Source organism: Hermetia illucens, chromosome 4 (genome assembly GCF_905115235.1).
Source record: "Hermetia illucens chromosome 4, iHerIll2.2.curated.20191125, whole genome shotgun sequence".
NCBI lineage: Eukaryota > Metazoa > Arthropoda > Insecta > Diptera > Stratiomyidae > Hermetia > Hermetia illucens.
Window position 1 is genome coordinate 51,664,654 of NC_051852.1, and position 17,957 is coordinate 51,682,610.

At 44.0% G+C, this 17,957-nt stretch overlaps 1 protein-coding gene across 1 annotated transcript in view; it reads right to left on the reverse strand.

Annotated features, from left to right (window-relative positions):
* Positions 1-17,957, reverse strand: part of LOC119653576 (allatostatin-A receptor) — a 779,896-nt gene that overhangs the window by 733,785 nt on the left and 28,154 nt on the right. The gene's annotated exons all lie outside the window — the stretch shown is intronic.

The following is a 17,957-nucleotide window of genomic DNA, read 5'->3' on the forward strand; positions in this document are numbered from 1 at the left end:
AAAGATTTCTGGAGGAAACTCGATTGTACAATTGTATTGTACTATATTGAGACTATTGTAAATTTTTAGAAGAGTACTGGTTAACCGAAACGTTTCATCATAGGGTCAAGACTATAATCTTGCCAGTCCTCATTCCTCGGAAACTTGGGTTCTTGGCCGCGTTCGAGAGAAGAATCCTCCGAAGAATGTTTGGTCCCCTACATGAGGATGGACGATTCCGTAGCCTACACAATGACGAAATCTATGAGCGATACCATGACCGTTCGGTTGTAGGTAAAATCCGACTCAATAGGTTACGGTGGGCGGGTCACTTAATCCGTATGGAGGAGGATGATCCAGCCCGGAAAGTCTATAAGGGCAATATCTATGGTAGAAAAAGAAGACGAGGCAAACCCTGCCTAAGATGGCGTAGGCCAGGACGTCAGACAGGTTTTAGGGATATCGAATTGATGGACCTCGGTGCAAAACCGGGATGTGTGGAATTCCTTATTAAGGCAGGCCTATACCGGATACCGGTTGTTGCGCCGTTGATAATGATGACTGGTTAACAGTCGAAATCTTAACAAAATTAAAGGTATAATGTCTACGATTTAACTGCACCTATATGATTCCTTCCCGCTATTTAATTCTATAACAACTATAGCAACTATAATACAGGGTGCGGCAGCATAACTTCCTTTTTTAAAATGCGTGCCACTTAGTAAGTTGATCTCATAGCGGAGCGCTAGTGGTCTCGTTCAAGAGAGGATACTGTAAAGTTTTGTCCCGACACGGTTCAGTCGCCATCAGGCGTTGGAATAGTGAGGAGCGTGCCTTTGCCGTTGAGGTTTACTTATCAAGCGGATGTTCGGTTATTGCAACACAGCGTGCATTTCGGAATCGCTTTAATTTAGCCCCGTTGGCTCCCGTCCCAGACCGCAAATCAATTGTTACATGGGTCACTACATTCAGACAAACTGCAAGTGCGACAAAAGGAAGAACTGGAGTCCCTCGGCCCGTTAGATCACCTGAGAACATTGAAGCAGTGAGAGCGTCAATGTTGCGATCGCCACGGCCTTCTGCGCGCAAACACGCATCTGCCCTTGGACTATCCGATCGTTCTGTGAGAAAAATTCTTCATGATGATCTTCATTTTCATCCCTATAAAATGGCGATAGTGCAGGAACTTTCAGAACGTGACTTCAATTCTCGGATGAACGCGTGTGAGCTTCTTCTTGATGTCGTTCCCGAGGGTGCTATTGTTTTTTTTTAGCGATGAAGCCCATTTTCATTTGTGTGGGTCGGTTAACAAACAAAACATGCGCTACTGGGCTGACACGAACCCTCGAGAATTGCATTAAAAGCCTTTGCATTCACCCAAAGTCACAGTGTGGTGTGCAATTTCCTCAGCTGGAATTATTGGTCCCTGGTTTTTTAAGGAAAATGAGGTTACAGTGACAGTGAATTCGGACCGGTATGTAAACATGCTACAGAATTTTTTTTTCCCACGGCTAGAAAATTTGAATTTGGGGGACACTTGATTCCAACAAGACGGTGCAACAGCACACACTTCAAGAGCATCGATGGCTGTTTTGAGGGAACACTTTCCAGAGCGCCTTTATCTCAATTAGAGGCGATTTGGAATGGCCGGTACGCTCTCCCGATCTGTCCCCTTGTGATTTTTTCTATGGGTTTTTTTGAAATCCCGTGTTTATGTGAACCATCCAAGAACCCTACAAGATTTGAAGACCAACATCCAAGAAGAAATTGCCAACATAACACCTGCTATGCTAACAAAAGACATGACAAACGCCAGAAATCGGTTTACGCAATGTATGGAGAATGGGGGACGTCACCTAACAGATCTTCAAAACAATGTAAATAAAAACTTTAGACATGTACCTACATTATAAAAAATAAATAAATATTTTCCGATGCATACAATAGTTTTTATTGAGTTTTGAAAAAAGGAAGTTATGCTACCGCACCCTGTATTAAATCATTTAATATTTGGAATGACTCAAATTACTCAGACTTAGAAAAGAATAAAATATCTAAAGCTCCGAAAGGATATATTTACTCTCTTTCATAAAATAAATGAAATTTCCTTTCTCCATAGCCGAAAGTAGTAACAATAGAAAAATTTCGCCTACGTAAGTCGGTGACGTATACCAGGTGTAATGGCATTCAGACATGCTTGTGCTCCCACGATGAAAGCAAATATTGTTCTGAAGCTTCTCAGGAAAATTGGATAGAAATACTCTGAAACTCAGAACAACTCTTCGAAAACTTTTCACAAATCATAAAGATCCATTTGTCTATTTAAAAAATGTGCTAACGGAAGCCATGGCAACACGTTCTCGTCATCTCAATAGACATTTTTAATAGGTGTTTCGCTCTAGCCTTGTTACCCAGCTAACTCACTTTGACGGATACATATAAACCTACAAAGGAAGCTCGTCAAAGCGCACAATATGGTCATTCACCTGCTTGAAAACTCATTTACCCACATCCTCGCAAAATAAAATTTTAGTTAAGCGTGTGCGAAGGATGAAAACCCATTTCATCTCTAAAGATGTCTTCAACGTTCCATTGGCGCTTCCCTTCAAGTCTTCAATAACACAAAACAATAAAAAGTTGTTACCATCAGAATACCCTTCTCCTCCTTTCAACTGACATTAATCAATTTTTTCCCTTCCCATGGAAAATTTAAAAGAAGAAAAAAATTGTATTGATACAACGATAAGGAAGTAGAGCCTGAGGAGTGTTTTTCATCCCAGTAATATGGAAAGGGTTGAAAAAGGTAGCAAAACAAAGAGAAATATTTGTGAACCCAGGGACCCACCGAGCTAACCAAACAGAACGCTGTAGGCCTGTCGGCTCACCTGTCCTTACATACCTTATACTTTACAACGAGTCCTGTCTTGTACCTGTCCTTTTAAATCTCCGACAAAATATTGGTTGAATTTCTTGTGAAAACAGAATGTCGACGATAATACAATTAAGTTTTGTGTTTTTATTAAACAGGGAGGGAGTTTTGGCGAAGATGAGGAGTTCCCCATGTTGTTTTTAGAATATTGCGAAAGGATATAAAAACTATGAAAGGAAATGAATTCTGGAAAGCGTACTGAAAAGTGATGAGTATGCATATAGCATCGCTCAGATTACAAAATCTTGGGACACATCCAATATACAAAGGAAATCTAGAGAAACGTTTAGGCATCTCAGAAGATATAATAGCACTGATACAAACCTGATGCCTACTAATCACAGGGCATAAGATCCGGCAGTAAACCATGGACTCTATATAGTATATGCCACTTATGATATTGGAACCCAGCCCTCAAGAGATGAGTCAAAGGACCGCCTTCAGGTCAAAAATGTCTGCAAAGCTTCAAATTTTATTTGAAGCCGGGAGCATACTGTAATACGCTAAGACAAACACGTTCAAAAATTATCCTTTTGGCTTCCTATTGAACCATAAATTGGTACTAAGGTCCGAAAATAACTTAGTGTCCAAAAAAATTTCAACATAACTTCAAGGATGCTGCTAGGCAGAAGAGCGAAAGATAGAACCGGATAGAGCACCTTCTTCTGATCAATTACTGCCTGACACTTACATGCCTCATTCCGAAAAAAAATTAGAAGTCTAAATTTCCAGTAGGCAGGTCTATTATATGTGAAAAAAGTGTCAAACCCACTACTTGCATGGCGATAGCGTAGTAAAATAAATCCCAGAGTCCACACACAGATCGGTACTTACAATAAATAAAACCAGGGACGCTAACAGCTCTACTACCAAACCCTATCTCAACCTCTACGAGGCGATGGCTGAGAGTTCTTTCTCAATGAAAAACTGCAGACGGAGATGGATGAGTGAGAATCTCCCGCGCCTAAAAACAGGACAAATTGTACCGACTAGTATCCCAGGCTCGATTGGCAACGAGGCATATCTGTCTCATACATAAAAAGGGAGATATCACACAGTGCAGCAATAATAGAGGTATCACGTTGCTGAGTACCATCTATAAAATATTCTCCGCTATCTTGCTAGGCCGGATAGCCCCATACCGCCAGAACATGGTATGGGCCAATATACCAAAGAGGCTTCACTCCAGGCAAATCAGCAACAGATCAAATTTTCTCTCTGCGGCAAGCGATGAAAAAACTGTTGGAATATGGACAACAGTTGTACCATCTATTCATCGACTTTAAAGCCGCCTATGATAGCATAGCCAGGGTAAAACTGTACATGACCATGAGAGAATTCGATATCCCGACGAAACTTATAAGACTGACTAGGCTGACCCTGACCAATGTGCGAGGCCAGATAAAAGCAGCAGGATCACTCTCAAGACCATTCGACATCAACAACGGTCTACGACAAGGGGATGCGCTATCATGTGTCCTCTTTAACCTGGCCCTGGAGAAAGTGATCCGTGATGCCGAGGTAAATGCAAGAGGTACGATCCTCTTCAAGTCCACCCAACTACTGGCCTATGCTGACGATATCGACATCATGGGAAGAACCACCCGAGACGTACAAACTGCCTTCATCCAGATCGAGCAGGCGGCGATTGGCGCGAGATCTTGGGCTGCACATCAATGAAGGCAAGACAAAGTGTATAGTGGCAACGTCAGCATCGAAAACCAACCAACCAACCGCACTGGTCAAACAGGAAAAATAAGGATAGGAGAATACAACTTCGAGACCGTTGATAATTTCTCCTATCTAGGGTCGAAAATCACAACCGATAACAGTTACGATGAGGAAATCCACGCACGGTTGTTGTCAGCCAACAGAGCCTATTTCAGCTTACAAAAACTGTTCCGCTCCAAACGCCTCACCATAGGGTCAAAGCTCTTACTGTACAAGACTATGATCTTGCGAGTCCTCATGTATTCCTCGGAATCTTGTGTTCTAAGCAAGAACAATTGCGAACTCTTGGCCGCGTTCGAGAGAAGAGTCCTCGGAAGAATTTTTGGCCCCCTACATGAGGATGGACGATTCCGTAACCTACATAATGACGAAATCTATGAGCGATACCATGACCGTCCGGTTGTGGATAAAATCCGGCTCAATAGGTTACGGTTGGCAGGCCACTTAATCCGTATGGATGAGGATGATCCAGCCCGGAAAGTCTATAAGGGCAATATCTATGGTAGAAAAAGAAGACGAGGCAGACCCTGCCTAAGATGGAGCGATGGCGTAAGTCAGGACGCCAGACCGCTTTCAGGGATATCGATTTGGTGAACCTCGGCGCAAAACCGGGATGTCTGGAGTTCCTTATTAAGGCAGACCTAGACCGGATACCGGTTGTTGCGCCGTTGATGATGATGAGTACCCTAGGTTCGGAAAATCGTTAGTTACGAAGGACTCTCGGACTTTTACTAATAACACAACACTGGACCCGGCAACGACCAAATTCAAACGATTTGCGCATCTTCTCATGGAACGTACACTCATTGTACAGAATAAGAACTGCTAAGCAGCTAGCCACGACTTCCGGAGGCGCCCGAATTCATTCTCTCCTGCTCTGTGCCAGAATGCGCAGCCAAAAATACAATTGTCTTCTTAATGTGTAATCTATCCACTGCCATTTCTGCTGCTGCGTTTGTAATAGTAGTAGGTCAGCGTACCCCTATGATACGACGCAGACAGGTGTTGCCGAATTCTTGGAGCTTTCGAGTGATAGTCGAGTCTCTTTCTACGCGCTACTTCCACATAGCAATACAGAAAGAATGTTAGTGTAGAACAGTCTTAGCTTCATTTTGGTGTTGAGATAACTGCATTTCTAAATCTTAGACAGAGCAGCCAAAACGGATCTAGTGCTGTTAATGCGTCGGGCAACATCTAGTTCGGTGCCACTGTCAGCAGACTGAGAACCCTAAAATCCTCCAAGATTTTACTCCGGTGCAAGACGTGAAATTTTGCGCCATCATATGAAGCTCTGATAATGACTTTTAGTTTCTCCAAAATGCCCCTCCTGCATACAACACTGCGGATGCACTCTCTGTTGACGCTATCGAAATCGATAAAGAGCAGGTGAAGCGAAGGTCTAAATTTCGCACGCTGTTCTAAAATCATCCGCATAGTAATGATATGATCAATACAGGAGAATCCAGAACGGGAACCAGGCTACCTGTCCACCTCTTCAGTTGCTCGTCATCGTAAATGAGGAGTCGACCGTCATCATCCTTCACAGGACCATAGAAAAATTTGCGGCAACATTTAAGTTTTTTCGTGATGCGGTATACATTTCTGGAGTTATTACATTTTAGTGCATCGTTCGTTTCCTTGATCGCCACAACAGAAAATTCCCTTTTGTCACGGCACACTATGCTGAACTTCCCGGGATTTTGCACGGTATCGGAGTTCGACCGTGTTGCGCTCGCCTTCACTTCCAGCGGCCAAGAGATCATGCAACCGCTTCCGTTCATCGATCTGCTTCCATGGGCTACCCTGTTTCTAAGCTGCGATGTCAATACGAGGCACACGTTTTGGGTCAGTTCGCAAGTCAATGAAAAAAATAAACCCCTCTTCAATTTTATTATTAGCACACAACTATCAGTGTATAACATAAGCAGGACTTGAAACTTTCATTGCCTCAGCTCGGGAAATGTTGCAGTTGGAAGGAGATCCTCGATATCGCCCTTCTAACCGACAATGGGACTTTCAGGATGAAGAATCGGAAAGTGTCTAATACCCTTTCAGAGATCCCAGGAGGATCGACCTGAGGAATTTCGATCACGCTATCAAAACCAAACTCCCCGGTGCTCTTGTCCTGTCTTATGAAGTATAATTCGGCCATCAAGACTACCAGCAAGCGGTCCTAGCTGAATTATTCAGCCAGATTCTAACAAAGGAACATAGCATACGGACAAATTTTACCACCGGCGAGGAGGACTGTGAGTTAGAAGCTGGCTTGGAGGTTATGCAACCCCAATTGTTAGAGATTATCCAATCGGCAATTAGCCACGGTAAAATCAACTTGACAATAAGCAGCTTCTCCGCATATACGTAAGCAGCAATGAAGTGTTATACCGAGGCTTGTAGAGATTTATCAGAGCTCTATTTCATTTGGAGAAGTACCGGATTCCTGGAGAAGTGCGAGCCTCAGCTCTTTAGTCCTGAAAACCCTAACGGTAATCATAGAGAGGTCGCTTTGCTCCAAATTTCTAATTAGAACGGTTACAGTACAAGTATATATCCGAAATATAGAAGAAACATTCAGTAACGTGAGAAGACTACCAACCAAAATATGATTAGAGAGGGATATCTTACTTAATGGATATTATCCGGATAATCCATCCTGATCTGGGAGATAGTCAATTGACAAGTGCTGGTGTTGATTGCCAGGGATAAAATTGTAAGGATACTAAACAACAGGGTGAAAGTGGTGGCGTATGCCGACAATTTGGTGAGATTGGCGTTAGGAATATTTCCTTCCATTGTAAGTGGAATTAAAGATGGCACGTTTAGAAAGGTGTGTCTGTAGGATGCAAAACTCAGTCAGCATAAATCTAACCAAAATGAAGACGATGCATTTACAACCAAATCAAGAAAAACCGAATTGCATGTGTTGCGGTTAAATGAGTAAAGATTGGCATTTTCTCCCAATGTAAAGTATTTTGATACGATACTGGATCCTAAGTTAAGTCGTATATTGAACATAGAACTGACGGTTAAGAAAACCTCTCTAGCCTACGAACATCTTTGGGATGAAGTTGTACACTACCGTCGTTGGTCACATCCTGACGTATTGCCCTACTACAAAGGACCGTATTAGCAAATGCTACTGAGGCTCTGTAGGCCTGCCGGTGGATGCGTTCCTCTGAACCGTCAAAAAGTCAAAAGAATCTGGTTCTCCTACAACAAAACCCGTTCGCGAGAGCTTTTGGGCTAGACACGTACGAATGTAAACACGCGGCACTAGCCTATAGGAGACCACGTCGCCAGGCTCGATATACTCTACAATTCGCATTGTGGATGGTGCAGAGAGGAGAAAGAACCGGCAGGCTCTTGCTACACTCAGTCAGAGCATAAAATGAGCAATCCTTTGGAGATCTCAAAGGGACCTCTGGTTATAGGGAGAGTAGTTTCTGTCTGGCTGGCTCTGAAGATCTAACCCAGTTAGATTCTGCTCCCGTTGTCCTTCATTATCCGAAGTTACTAGATAATGTAGAATGAAATTCAACATCCCCCACAAAAGGAGAAAATAACAGTAGCATATGTATGTGACCTTACATTCTTTTACGTTGCTATGGGAAGCTTTTAACAAGTGATGTTATGCACACTTATCCAGAAAAAGTCTAGATGGGAAGTCGCTTCATGGAATTCTAGGAATCTTCCTCACATTGTCCCAGTTCGCCCTTCCATAACTACCCGTTGGTTATCATTTATTGAACCAACTGAATATTTAGATTATGTTTTGGAACTTTCATTTTGCCATCTGCTCGTTATTGATGAAGATTGTTCCTTAAATGTATCAAATTTCATCAAAAATTCTTCATGATTATATTCCCAAAACTTTAAATCGTAAATTGTGGGCCTTCTGACGTCATTATATATTGAAATTACGATCAGTAACTATTTCAATATTTGCAATGAAGAAATTTGGTTTCCGGAATTTATTTATATTCCATCGTCAATCCTTTCGACGTCAAGTCCTTCACGATACCTTTACGCCCTAGAAGAATTCTCTACGAAAGCCATAACCACTGGATTCTCATATACAATTGGATATTTCGTTTGAATTATGTAAATGCGAAGGAATCAGTGAGTACGGAAGTTTGAAGCTGTCGGATATCGGGTCGTAAAAAGGCGGAGATACAGATGAATGTAATATCTACAAGTCAAACAAAAAGGCACTTGAAATATCCTGATATCCTGGAAGAGATGAATCGCTGTACGCTACTCCCAGATTGCATGTTCTCGTCGGTTCAATTTACGACTCTTATCCACTTCATTTCCGACATTTGTCTGTAATATTTCATAAAATTTACGTTTACGTGTATCACGGAACGTTCTGAAATTTAATGTCGACAAATAATGATGTTCCTACGAAGGAAAATTGAGTGGCATCATAAAAGTCGATGAATGCACTTAGCCACTTGTGCCAGCCCTAGTTTCAGCGAATATATATATACACCGGAACCACACATAAAGTGCACCCGGAATTTTATGAAAAATTGAGATGGCACTCAGAAACACTCACCAACCCTTTGACATGCTTAGATACGGTGTAATATCATCTTCTCCTGTGATAAAGGAGATGAATATTAAAACGACAAGTTGCAGTCTAATTCAAGCGGAAGGATATTACCCGAGACAACATCAAATATTTGAGCATTTTATTCATACAAACCGATTTGCATTTATTTTCGTTGCATCTGAGGAAAATTGTGTTTTATCGGGGCTTGTTTAGAGCTATTCGAAATAAAGGATATTTGATTCTTTACATAGGGGAGGTATACTATATTTAATGGTGCCATATATATTTACGGTGTTTTGCGGAAGAGTTATCCCGATATACATTTAAGCTACTGGAATAGGGAGCTGGCCAATGTCTGGGAAGAATAAGGCAACTTAGAAATTCTAGAACTAAAACTCAAGGCCAGTTAGTATCTCCGGCACGACAAAGCGAATGGGATGAACGCTCAGATCAGCAACGCCTGGAAGAGCTTAAGGCCATCCAGTTGCTCGCATCTGGTTGCCAAAGATCCGCATGGATAAGGGCAAGTTCGTCTATGCATTCTGTCTTCAAAACCCCAGGATCCCCACGGATGAATGAGTGGTTATCAACTAGGAGGAACCCCAGGCGTACAGTCAAACTTTTCTGCTCCGCATAAATGGAGAGTGCCTGGAGGCACTAGAAAAGGCGAATTATAAAGTGTGGTTCGAAGTCAGTAACGCAAAACTGAAGGTGTTTTGCTCCGGGCGGCCACCTCCATTCAGTGGAGGCCGCCAACAAGCTGTTAGAGAAGATGGAGATCTATCGTCCGACGGGGACTGACGAATTCCCCTACGCAAGCATATCATGCTAAGCGCACGTAAATCTGCAGTACACGAAGTGCGCCTCATCTGCTCTTCCCCTTAGAGGAAGACCCCCAATTCGCATTAATACAAGAGCCCTGGCGGCCAAACCACAAAGGGCTCCAAAACAGATATTTCAATTTATTCCACAGCACAAGAGACAATGATCGTTAAAGGCCTAAAGCAAGCATCCTCGCCAGGAAGAACCTGTGCGTTTTTCAGTGTCCAGACTTGAATTATAGCGACGTAACCGAGGTCAAACTGGATCAGGTCAAAGTGGGGAACATGTATATCTTCTCACGATCAATCAGCTCCACTAGAAGAACTACATGCAATACTGTTACTACTACTAAAATATTTGACGTCCACCATCTCAGCAAAGAAGGCCAATCTTCATATTACTCTACTACCCGACAATGAAACTTTTGGGGTGCAGTACTGGAGACTGCCTGAGCAGAGATCCTGCTCAGACCAAAGTCAGCTACTTTTGAGTTTAGATCTTACTGAAGAGGTCTCTAACACTTCGACTGCGACTGGAAGATGCTTGGTCAAGTTATCAAGAAAAAACTCTCCGCTGTGCAATTCGCAACATTAATCTTCAACACCTGTTGAACTATTGTCAGAACATTGAAAGCATTAGCGAATCTACGAGACCCAGTACGATTCTGGGCAAGGGACATAGGGCCCTATCCTTCCTGCTAGTTCAAACGCACTTTCCTGTCAGCGAGTAGCACCGCTTGGCGCGTATACAGTCCTAATCATGTGAAGTTATCAAACTTCTCTGCATTTAAATCTCTAGATGGCATAATGCCAGTCATTATACAGAAACAGCTGTATCTCTTTGGGATACGTATCACACACTTAAAGACATGCGTGTGGTTTTCACACCGAAAACGCCCAGGTGCAACCATATGTCCGTGAAGAATTTTCAACCAATCAGCCTCACCTCTTTCATGGTAGCATCTTGGACATCTATTTAAGGACAATTATGGAGAGAACACCCTTCTCCAAGTCTCAACATGCCTACCCCAAAGCAACGCTGCAGAAACTGCTCTTTACTAAGAAATTAGCACGGGTGAACGGTCGGTCGCATTCATAACACAGCCCTCCGTAACACCTATAAAGGAGAAATGGATGCCGCAATAGCCGCAGCTAACAGATGTCCTAGAGATGAAGCATCAACAAGCGATCTTGACATCCACCTGAAGGGCATTATCATTGATAACGCCCAAAAATTAACTTCGCCACAGTCGCAAGAAAAGTCGGAACGGCTGGTTTGACGGTGAATGTAAGCTAACAATGGAACGGAAGAATGCCGCATAACGGGTAATGTTGCATTCTCAAAGAACGTGGGCAGACGCGGACTTATCACGAACTCTGTCGAGCGGAGAAGCGACTTCACAGACGGAAAAAGGAAGCCTGCGAGAACCAACAAGTCTGTGAACTAGAAAAGTACAGGGAGCAACCGCACCAGGCGCGGAAGTTTTACCAACAAGTCAGCAGGATGAAGCCTTATACACCTCGATGCTCATCCTGCCGAGACAAAAAGGGAAATCTGATTCCCGACAGAATGGGCATATTGGAGGAATGGAGTGAGTATTTTGATGAACTGTTCAACAACCAGAACATCGGCGAGTGGAGGTTCCGCCAACTGAAGACGACGGTCAAATGCTACCACCACCGAGTATAGAAGAAACAGTCCGTGCAATCCGTCGAATTAAAAACCATAAGTCCCTTGAAGCCGGTGGAATTACAGCCGAATTGGTAAAATATGGTGCGCGGAGAGCGCAGAGGACTATCCACTTTTCTCTATAAAAGAGTTGGAACAGGCAGTCCTCTGAATGAAATGCAAGAAGGCGCCAGGACCCGATGGTATTCCAGCAGAGGTATACAAACTGGTATTCCAATACCGGCCAGACCTACTGCTCGGCGCATTCAACGTTTGCCTGAAAGAGGCCATTTTTCCTGCTCGTTGGAAGGTGGCGAGGATTGCGCTGATCCATAAAGGGAAAGACGACCCCGAATTGCCGTCCTCATACCGCCCACTATGTATGCTTGACACTGCTGGGTAAGTACTCGAAAAGCTCATCAGAGATAGACTCGCTGAAGCAATACGCGCTGCCGGAGATTTATCTCCCCGGCATGCAAGTCGTGGACGCCGTTCAACGAACAGAGGCACATAGCCGTCACACCCGACCGTAACGCTTGATGTTAGAAACGCCTTTAATTCCGTAAGATGGAAAAACATTCTAGGCACACTAGACAATACGTTCAACGTGCCGAACTATCTTTTACGGATATTGAGAGACTATCTGAGGAACCGCTCCCTGCTGTATGAAACACTAAAGGGTCAAAGGAGGATGGAGGTCACGTCGGGGATAGCACAGGGATCCATCCTAGAGCCGAACCTCTGGAATGCTACCTATGACAGTCTACTTAAACTCGACATGCCAGAAGAGTCGCGCCTGGTCGACTATGCAGATGATGTCGCAGCGCTTGTTGTTGGACGCACTGTCGAACAGGCGCAAAGCAGACTCGGCATATTGATGCGACGGGTAAACGGACGGATGACTACTCATGGTTTCAACCTTGCAATGGAAAAAACCCAAGGTAGTCATCCTGACTAAAAAGAGAATTCCGACCCTGCGTCCCATATCGTTCGGCGAGTCGACAATCGAGTCAAAATCAGCGGTAAAGTACCTCGGGTTGACTTTTGATTCAAAGATGAGCTTTTTTGATCAAATCAAAGCAGCAGCGAACAAGGCTGCAGCTGGAGGTTCGGCGTTAATACGCTGGCGAACATTGGGGATGTCTCCTGATGAGTTCAACGCAGTCTGTCCTGCTCTATGGCGCAGAGGTATGGGTATCATAAACGCCTCGCGCAAGTATAGAGACGGGCAGCTTTGAGGGTGGCGTCTGCGTACCGCACTGTCTCTGATCCGGCCGTGATGGTGATCGCGGGAGTGATCCCCATTGCCCTTCTTGCTAAGGAGCGTCAAGCCATATACAAGCGCAAGGGAGATGAGCCAAAGGAGGTGGTTGCTCGCGAAGAACGGCAACGCACTCTAGACGAGTGGCAGCTCTCGTGGCATGAAACTAGAGGCAGATGGACTGCGCAGCTCATCGACAACTTAAGTGCGTGGCTGAATCGGAACCATGATGAGGCTGACTATTTCCTTACCCAATTTTTAAGTAGGCATGGAAGTTTTCAGTCTTAGCTGCACAAGATTAGAAAGGCACGATCTCCGGATTGTGTGTTTTGCAATGGAGTTGTGGACGACGCCCACCACGCTTTTTTTTCTTGTGGAAGATGGGATGGGGTTCGTCAGCAGCTCTATTTAAACACGGGGGACCTCTCTCCAGACAACATTGTCGAAGAGATGCTGAGGAGTGCTGACAGGTGGAGCCGTGTTGCCCATTACATTCGGGCCCTTCTCGTTGCTAAGAAGATAGAGCTCGACCGGTGGAGGAGCCGGAAGGCAGGGGGTTCCTTGAACTGACAGTTTCCTTCCTCCTCTCCCCTCCCGTTGGTGAAAGGAATTCCCTGATTTGAAGGCTCCGCAAGGCGGGAGAGTTCAGATATACAGATATTATTGCAAGAGACATCCTTATATGCATATTTGACAAAAGCGCGATGCAGATGCTGGCGTCTGGCAACAATTTGGTGATATTGGTGTCAGAAATGCTCCCCTCCCCCCCTACCAGTGCAATTATGAAAACCACATTGAGAAAATGTGCCTGTAGGCTGCAAGATATGGGACTCGGCATAAATCCAACCAATCCCGAATTTCACCTCTCCCGATTAAATGGACAAAAATTGTAACTTTCCTCCAATGTAAAGCCTCTACGTGTGATTCTGTGTACGCCATGTACGCCCCTTGGTGGGGTATAGCTCGCCATCATTCGCGGTTACTGTAAGAAGTCTATATCATATCATGAAAAAGCGTAGATATGGTGGCAAATTTTTCGAAAATCCTGTGAAGGACGACAAGTGAAGAAGGGGAAAGAATACTTCGCTACGATTCTTAACCGTATCACGTCCTGAAAGGTTCCTCCTCTTGTGGAATACATGGTTAGCCGCCGCAACCTGCCGACACGGATTATTCCTCCCAGCAGAAGAGGAATCATTTCCACCACCAATTCACTCAAACGGAGTAAAGCCGCTGAACTAGCCGGTCTCCCCTTAGAGTGATTTGTCACTACATTTGCAGTTACTGCAGATCTGCTACTTCGAGCAGTTTCAGTACAACTCAACACGGTATGAGATCTTCCCTAGGCAAACAGTGTCGTATTTTCCGGAGGACATCAGAACTTCAGATCCAGTTCAAATTCACCAGCAACGAATGGTGAACCTTGCAAATGGAATTAGATGGCTTTTTGATTTCGTCGAATCATAATTTATATGAGCTGCTTTCTACGTTTGTCCCAAAGGTTGTAAACATACTAGGGGTAAGAAAAGTAAATATATTGCTGTTATATAAGGGATGAACTCTCATTGGGAGAAGGTCAATTGAACGAGGAAAGATGATACCCATCACCGAATGAGGAGCCAGAATGTCTAGAATATTTCCTTTCTTTGGGTTCTATAATTGGCAAAATCAACCGCTCGCTTTTTCTACACCAGTTGCGGTGGGCAGATCCCATGAGCTTCTTCGAGCAGATTGGCAGCGGTCACAGCTTCATCTTTAGTTTCGGCTAATGGCCGACGCTGGAAATCCTGCATCTAACAGGAGACTACACTGTACACCCAACAATCAACCTCTACCGCACTAAAAGAATCAAGTATCACCTTCTCAAATCTGCCCAAGCAAATAAAACGGACATTGAAAAGGTTCGATGTACAAAGGGTAGGATCAGGTCGTATCTACCAGCTAAAATCCCAGCTGGCTAAGGAAAAGGACCGAAAAACGGTAAAACGAACGAAAACCTACAAAATCTATGGTGGCTAAACATATCGTGGAAAGCAGCCATAAAATAAGCGCCGATGATTTGAAGGTGCTAAAGCAGGTAAGCAAAATGGACGCCTACGAAAGCTTATTCATTAGTAAATAGCCGGTAGACTCTAGGTTGAATTCGGATCTATTGTTTTTTATTATTTCAAATAATTAAGCGCTGGAAACACCGCATAACTACACTCATATATATTGGAAATAAACCGAATGTCCTGAGAATCTCCTGAATCAATCAATCAGTGAACTTGGACCGACTGCCAACCGGGATTACCTGCTGGAGCCAGTGCAAGGCAGCTTCTTCAGTGAACTCCAAGTGAAAGAACCCATCGCGAAAACTTTGGCTTCGTTCCGGGCTCCAGCATTTTTTCCTACAGGCATTCCCGGAGGATGGTAAAGTGTATCTTTGACATTTTGACCTCCCTTGAGGAAACTCCCACGGCAGCGGTCAGAAATGGAGAGGAGTCTGGTCGATCCAGCGTGGATCTCACGGGATTACCCATTTGAACTTTACTGCATCTAGTTGTGCAGCCACGTCCATGTCCTCATTCCCAAAGTGCCTCACTTTCTTCCGCAGTGCCTTCCTTTGCCGCCGGCTTGACACCTTCCAAGGTTCACGGTGGCCGGACCACTTGGCACCATTTTCACATACCGGAGCTAAACCAGTGGCGCTTTCGTCTTTTCTTTCCATTTTTTCTGGTATGGATGAAGGAGAAGGTTCTGACAGGCTGGACTCAGCTTGGAGTCCCCCCTCATTAGTGGTTAATGTTCCTTGAATGCAACTCTACATGAAATCCCCAGCTGGTGCCTCCGCAATGGACTCACGGTGAACGCTAGGAAGACTGGACTAGTTATGTTCACTAGGAACGTCAGGTGGGGCAGCTATACGCTACCCACTTTAGCAGGGGCGGAAATCCAGCTGGCACAAACAGTCAATTACTTAGGAGTACATTTCGAGTCCAAGTTAACGTGGAAGCATCATGTCCAGGAACAATATCAGAAATCCTGTAGATTGCTCTGGTGCTGTAGGAATGCGATAGATAAGACCTGGGGACTTTCACCCAAACGAATATGGTTTCCAGATTCGTCTCTGAAAAGACATACACTGTCGTAATCACCGAAAGAGAAGAATGGTCGACAAGTGGCCATGAGTCTTTTCAGATTACAGACCTAATAATCTTCACCGACGGGTCAGTCATGGAGAATGGATCGGTCGCAGGGGTGTTCTCGGAGAATCCAATTATAGAACTGGCCCGACCGTATTCCAGGCGGAGATATATGCCATTTCATTGGCAGCTGAGGTATGTCTGCGACAAAAATGGAGGGGTCGCACCATTCGAATCTGTTCCGATAGTCGGGCGGCATTATCAGCACTAAATGCCAACGACATATCAAGCCAGTTGGCGTGGAGTTGTCATCAGGTGCTGCTGAAACTTGTTCGACTGAACGAAACATTCCTGATGTGGGTGCCGGGCACTCTAACATCGCCGGTAATTAGGAGGCTGACAGACTGGCTCGCCGAGGGTCTGGATCCACAATGGTGGGGCCAGAACCAGCTCTTGGAATCCGACCATCTACCCCTCAAGTCTACTCTGAAGGATGAAAATGCAAGGATTCACGCAAGCGTGTGGAAAAATTTGAACTCTTGCCGGCAAGAGCTCCCTTAAGAAGTGGGACATGGCTCTTAACGAGACACTGCTCCTTAAATTACCATATGGAAAACATTGGAATAGTGACCTCGGCTATATGCAGCCAATTTGTGGAGGAGGAGGTGACGGTCCTGCACTTTTTATGCAGCTGCCCGGCATCCTCAGATCTCAGACGAAGACACCTTGGCAAGGTTTTCTTCAATGAAGAATCTGCACACTCTCTGCCTCTGGAGAATGTTCTAAGATTCGCTAAAGCAGGCAACTACGGGAATAGAATGATACAATGGGCCTAACAATGGCCTGAGTGCTCGGAGCTGCGGCTCCTCCCAATAAACTAAACTAAGTAAATATCGATTTGATACTTTGAATAGGAATTCTATTTTTACTTACTTTTTCACAAAAACAAGTAAAAAAATAAAAATGCAAAAATAATAATAGGTTAAAAGATTGCCTCTCTCGAACTGCATCCAGTAGCCCATAGAAGGCATAGAAAGCGTTTCCGAAGCATTTTTACTAATAAAGTCTATAAACTGGTATGTAATCTTGCATTCAAGACCCTATCTGAAACCAGCCCCCACGTTTCCAAGGCGTAGTTTTCACATGCTATCAGTATTAATCCGGCTTCTATCCCAGAAAAAAAGAGATAACCTCTCCCAAATGCCACTACTTTGCTTCGCTCGAGCCTAGAATGCCCAGCTACCATTCTGAGCACATCCATGCCGTGATTGAAAACCGAACAACCTAAAAGCTCATCCACATTTTTGCATGATAACCAACGAATATCGTAATCGTCCTTATCCGAAATTTGAATAACATTTTATTGGCGATATTTTGTGTTTCTTACCAACAAATATCTAGTCCTGTTTGCTACTTCCTACCACAAGGAATTCTTAATCCCAAATCCCCCGGGAACTATCAGTAGCGCGTTATATTGACCGCATATACTTCCTGAAACTTAAAATATTGAACGGACGCTCTCTCCTCGTTTTTCGCAAACGAATTCGGCGCCGTCGCTAAAAGACAAGTAGGTAATATATTGATTTCAACAAACAAAAACAAAATTTCAATTTTATACGAACCCCAAAAATCATTAAAAACTAAAATCAACTGAAAGGCTCGCAATTTAGAAAAGACAATCTTCCAATCACACCTAACCACTTCCGCATAAAAGTTTACTTTCTCAACGTAGTTCTCTTAAGGACTTTCAATGTTACCCTTATTTAGATAATACAAAACCCTATCCGTAGTAAAGACTCTCTAACATACAACAATACCTTTAGATGGCAGCACCCGAGTTCAACTTTTCACCACAAACCGAGTCCAACAACTTCCCCAACCAAAATT